Source organism: Martes martes, assembly GCF_963455335.1.
Source record: "Martes martes genome assembly, chromosome: X".
Lineage (NCBI taxonomy): Eukaryota > Metazoa > Chordata > Mammalia > Carnivora > Mustelidae > Martes > Martes martes.
In genome coordinates this window covers 98,584,698-98,590,759 of record NC_137897.1, presented here as the reverse complement: position 1 = coordinate 98,590,759, position 6,062 = coordinate 98,584,698, and positions in this window count along the sequence as shown.

Genomic DNA, 6,062 nt, shown 5'->3' with positions numbered 1-6,062 from the left:
TTCTTTGTTTTTTAGACTTATCTAAATTAGTGTTTGTTTCAGTGGTGTATTCTTTTTCATTGCTGAGTAGTATCCCATTGTATGTAAGTAGCACTATTTATCCTTTCTCCTGTTGATGGAACTTAGAATTGCTTCCAGACTGGGGTTGTTATTAATAAATGCATTATGAATGCATTACAAGGTTTGTATGTATATATATATATATATATATATATGTATTTGTTTTAGTAGACTTGAAACTGCTGCTGTTGGATGAGAAAGAAGTATGGCTTATATTATGTATAATGCTAGTGATAATTAAGAGAAAGTAAGACTACCTGTATTAATTTCAGACAAAAAAACTCCAGAAAATGGGATATTATTAGGTATAAAGGTGGAATTACATAATGATAAAGTGTCAACTTGCCTAAAACATAACAATCCTTAATGTATATACATCTAACAACAGAACATCAAAATATATAAAACAAAAACTCATAGAACCTCAAGAAAAAAATACCATATGATTTCAGTCATACATGGAATTTAAGAAACAAAACAAATGAGCAAAGGGGAAAAAAAAGAGAGTAAGAGAGACAAACCAAAGACCAAACAATTATAGAGAACAAACTGATGATTAACAGAGAGAAAGTGGGTGGGGGGGACAGGTTAAATAGATGAAAGGGATTAAGGAGTGCACTTGTCATAATGAGCACTGAATGATTTATGGTATTATTGAAAAACTAAATTATATGTCAGAAACTGATGTAACACTATATGTTATCAAACGGGAATTAAAATAAAAACTTAAAATGACAAATCCATTATTATAGCTAGGGACTTAACAACACTCTTTCAATAATTGACAAGTCAAGCAAGCAGAACATAAGGATATATCTGACCTGACCAGCACTATCAGTCAGCTTGATTGTATTGATATTTATAGAATATTCTGTCTAAAAACAGCAAAATAAATATTATTTTCATACTCACAAGGAACATTCTCCAAGATAGATCACATTCTGGACAATAATACTTAAGTAAATTTAGGGAAATGTAAATCATAAAAAGTTCTCAGAGTCCAATAGAATTAGACTAAAAATTTATAATCAAAAAGTAAAAAGAATATTACCAAATATTCAGAGATTAAACAGCATGTTAGTTAAATATTGCAGTTAAATTAATTAATTAAATGACTGTAACTTATAAAAGTTGTGGCACGCAACAAAATGTTGTTTACAGATGAATTTATAGCATTAAATGCATATATTAGAAAACAAGAAAGACTTAAGATTAATGATCTCAGCTTTTACCTTTTAAGGCAAGAGAAAGAAGAATAAGATTAAAACAACCAGAAGGAAAGCAATAAGAATTAGGGCAGAAATCAATGACATCGAATGCAGAAAAAACAATAGAGGAAATCTACAAAAGCAGATACTGGTTCTTTGAAAAGATCAATACAACTGATAATCCTCTAGCCTGGCTAACTAAGGGGGAAAAAAGTCACAAAACAACAATATCAGAAAGTAGGGTCATCACTACTGCCTTAAAAATGATAAGAAATGCTATAGACAACTCTATGCCCACAAGTTTCATAATTTGGTGAAATTAATTTATTACTTCAAAGATACAAAGTACTAATACTCACAAATAAGAAATAGGTAATCAAAATAGGCATATGTCTATACAAAGTTGAATAAATAAATAATAAATTACTAAAAAGGAAAGCTTCAGTTTCAGATGGTTTCACTGAGAAATTCTACCAAATGTGGAAGGAATAATACAAATTCTACACAACCTTTTTCACAAGACAGGAAAGGGAACATTTCCTAGCCCACTTGATGTATGAGGCCAATATTACCCTATACTAAAACCAGATGAAAATATTACATAAAGAAAAAATATAGACCATCATCTATCATGGGCATAGATGCAAAAATCTTTAACAATTAAGAAATTGAATCTAACCACGTATACAAATACTTTTATACCATGTCCAAGTGAGATTTATTTGAGTTTTCCAAGTCTCTTTTAACATTTGAACAACAATTAATGTAAATCAACACATTTAAGAGGAATCATGTAATCATGCGATTGACACGGAAAAAGCATTTGACAAAATACAACATCCATTTTTGATTTAGAAAAATCTCAACATACTAAGAATAGAGTAAGTTCCTTAATTTGATTAAAAAAATCAACAAGGGGTACCTGGGTGGCTCAGTGGGTTAAAACCTCTGGCTTCGGCTCAGGTCATGATCTCAGGGTCCTGGGATGGAGCCCCACATTGGGCTTTCTGCTCAGTGGCAAGCCTGCTCCCCGCCCCCTTGCCTGCCTCTCTGCCTCCTTGTGATCTGTCTGTCAAATAACTAAATAAAATCTTAAAAAAATAAAAATAAATAAATAAAATTAAATAAAAAATTTAAAAAATCAACAAAAAACCTATAGTTATCATTATACTTAATAATGAAAAACTTGTCTCTTAACCTTGAAATTAAGAACAGAGCAAGTATGCCCAATAGCATTACTTCTATTTCACAGCATGCTGGAATTCTAGCTAGTTCAGTAAGATGAGTAAAATAAATAAAATAAATATATATTGGGAAGGAAGGAATAAATTATATTTTTTCAATAGATGATATGAGTGTACATACAGCAGAGCCCAAAGAATTGACAAAAAACTGGAACTATATGTGAGTATAGCAAGATCACAAGATACAAGATTAAAATGCAAAAGTCAATTGTTTTTTAGTTATTCAGGCAAAAATAATATTCCATTAATAAATCACAATGTGACTTAAAAAAATCATTTACAATAGCATCACAAAAAATGAAATGCTTACGGAAAATCTAATAGATATGTCCTGGATCTATATGTAGCAAACAATGAAACTTCAATAAAAGAAATCAAAGATTGAAATAAATGGAGAGATATTCTGCTTTATGAATTAGAACACTCAATACTGTTTGGATGTCTATTCTTCCCAACTTGATCTATAGATTGAAAGTAATCTAAACCAAAATCTCAACAAGCTATTTTTTTAATCTATCAACAATCTGATTCTATAATTTTATAGAAATGCAAATACTTAGAACAAACACAATACTAAAGAACAGGTGACAGACTTACAATAAAAAATTGTAAGACTTCCTATAAAGTGACAATAATCAGTCAGTACCAAGACAGTAATCAGGACAGCATGGTATTGGGGGCAACTGGCTGACTTAGTTGTTAGAGAATGCAACTCTTGATTATGATTTTGAGTTCGAGTCCTACATTGGGGGTCAAGATTACTTAAAAAAATAAAATCTTAAAAAAAAAATACAGCAAGGTATTGTTGCCAAAAGAACAGACCCATTTATTGATGGATCAGAATAACCCAGAAATACACCTATACAAATTAAGCCAACTAAGTTATGACAATGGAGTAAAAGCAGTTCAATCGAGAAAGGTTTTTTGTTTCATATTCTTTCATGAGATGATCTGTCAGGTGTAGTTATAATAGGAGACAGATAAGAAACTCAGAAAAAAAAAAGTTGAGTATACTCATAGGTGCTAGAGACAGGAGGCACAGCACACAACTTAGGGCCAAATAAGAAAGACACCAGGATGGTCAGGAGGCAAAAGATATAAATGGGGGGAAAGTTAAGGTTATGACCTTTATTGGGATTTTTGCAGGAAATGCAAAAGGACAAGATAAACATCTTAGAATTGGATAGTTTGAATAATTTTGGTGGACTTTGGACTATAGAGTTGTTCCCTAGTTATTTGGTACCTGGATCCGGAATATTTAAGAAAGAGGAAACATACAGACCAAATAGAGGAGATAGGGCACTTTGCAATTTCTAACAATTGGCTAGCCCAGGGAGAGGCAGTCTCCCCTTGACATAGTTTTTTTTTTTAAGATATCAAAACATTATAATAAACAGAAAATAAAGAATACACTTTTAAACAAGTGGTGCTGGAAAAATTGGATATCCATAAAAATGAACAAAAACACATCTTATACCTTTCATAAATTGAAGTCAAATGGAGCACAGACCTAAGTATAAAACTGTAAAACTCTGAGAAAAAAAGTAGGAAAAATTGTAGACAAACTATGTGTGGTGATGAGTTTTCAGTTCCAACACCAAAAATATAATCAAGAACAAATTGATAGATCAGACTTTCTTAAAATTAAAACCTTCTGTTTTGTAAAAGACACTACTAAGGGAATGAAAAGACAAGCCAAAGACTGGCAAAAATATTTGGAAAATGTATCTGATAAAGGACTTGAATCAAAAATATATAAAGAACACCTGAAGTTCAAATATGAAAAAATGAACAATACAATTGAATTTTTTAACCCCCCCCCCCAAAAAAAAAAGATTTGAACGGACATCTCACCCAAGAAGATATACAGATGACAAATGAACATAGGAACAGATGCTCAGCATGATTTCTCATTAGGTAATTTCACATTATAATAACAATGTGTACAACTATACACCTATTAAAATGCATAAAAGCTTTAAAAAACAACAAATCTCCCCAAATCTGACAACTCCAAATGTCAACAAAGATACAAAACAAAAATTCATTCATTGCTAGATGGGAATACAAAAGAGTACATTCATTTTGGAGATAGTTTACAGTTTTTTACAAAGCTGGACATAGTCTCAGCATATGATCCAACAATCGTATTCCTGGTTATTTATCCAACTTACCTGAAAGTTTGTGTCCCCACGAAAAGCTACAAACTAATGTTTATAGAGCTTTATTCATATCACCAAAACTAGAAGTAATCAAAATATCTTCCAGTAGGTAACTGGATACACGAGCTATGGTATATCCAGACATTGGAATATTATTCAGCAATACGAATAAAGGATCTATTAAATCATAAAAATATATGAATGAACTCTAAGTGCATATTTTTAAGTTAAACTGGTTTGAGACAGCTGCATATTTTGTGATTCCTATTATATGGCATACTGTAAAAGTCAAAACTATAAAGGTAATAAAAATCAGTGGTTACCAGAGGATTGCAGGGAATTGAGGAGGCTTGAAAAATGAGGCACAGGGAATTGTTAAGAATAGAACTACTATTGGATAGGATATCCTTAAGTGTGGGTACATAGCACTATCTTTTTGTCAAAACCTACTAAAATTCAGAGCACGAGGAGGTAATTTTAATGTATGCAAATTAAAAAAAATCTTTTGTGAGGTCAGGGAAATCCCAGGATGGAATGCATAATGCAACAAAACCAGTTAATTATATTATGAATATATAAAAACCATCTCACTAAAAGAGGTGGAGGAAAAAGTTTCAGACCTAAGTAACTTTAGGAATGAGTGGAGTCTGTAAGACTAAAGGCAAAAAGACCTGTACAGAAACACTAAGTTGATAAATTACTTTCCTATGGTTGTATGGGTTAACAATTCTGATATTTTTATACACATACATGGGAATTGAACAATTAAGTAAACAGATGGCAAGTGGTGGGAACCAGATCTGTCACTATCAGAGAGGGAGTTTACAGTTAAGCACAGGAAGGAGGCTAGAATGATGCATGTGGTAAAGGATTAGAGTAACTGATGTTAATTTAGCTTAATATAGATAAAGATGGTTGCATGTAGAAATATTTTAAATATTTGTATATACATTTTTATTATACACCCATATATCCCGTTGCTTTGTGAGCTGAGGGAGCCAAGAAGCAACAACACCCCAGTAGCAATGAGCACATGTAATATCTAGATTTTGTTTTCTAATAGTCTCCAGTAAGGGAACCAGGGTTCCTTGGAGATACAGCTGAGGGAAGACTGGGACAGGAAATGTACAAGGTGAAACTGGAGCACCTTATACTGCCAGAATGAAAGGAAGTGCAAAAATAAAAAGAAAAGAAAAAGAAAAAGAAAAACAACAACAACAACAACAACCACACAATAATGCCAAAAGAATATAGTAACCCACTGAAAGAGTTCCCAGTGAGGAAAGTTGGAACGATTTCAACGAGTTAATTTAAGTAATATTGGATTATAACACGTGTAAATTAAACATCCATGAGTTCATGATGGTATACCAAAAAAAAAATTGAAT